Genomic DNA, 411 nt, shown 5'->3' on the forward strand with positions numbered 1-411 from the left:
ACAGAGACAGAGAGACACAGAGAGAAGCAGTATACTGTGTATCAATTCTTTTAAATTCTTAACGGTTCTGGAAATGTTTCCTGTAGGAAAGAAAATGTCCCACTTACCCAACAATGCTTCTGATTTCTTTTGACAAGTCTTTCCACTCTTAAGGAAAAAAATGTTATTTACTTTTAATAGAAACACATTCCCAGATACACAGCTCCCCAAACTAGTCTCTATGATACTTTATGCAAATTCCTGAAAAGTTTATGTTCCAAGGAAAAAAGATATTTATTTATTTATTTACTTACATTTTAGGACAAATACATCATGTAGATAGTTACATGTAATATTATAGAAGGAATCAGCACAGTCTCAAAATTCCAAGTCTGTTCATTTTCTAAAATATGAGGAAAAGAGAAGTATTTT

This window comes from Propithecus coquereli, unplaced genomic scaffold (genome assembly GCF_000956105.1).
Source record: "Propithecus coquereli isolate 6110/MARCELLA unplaced genomic scaffold, Pcoq_1.0 Scaffold611, whole genome shotgun sequence".
In the NCBI taxonomy this organism is placed as follows: domain Eukaryota; kingdom Metazoa; phylum Chordata; class Mammalia; order Primates; family Indriidae; genus Propithecus; species Propithecus coquereli.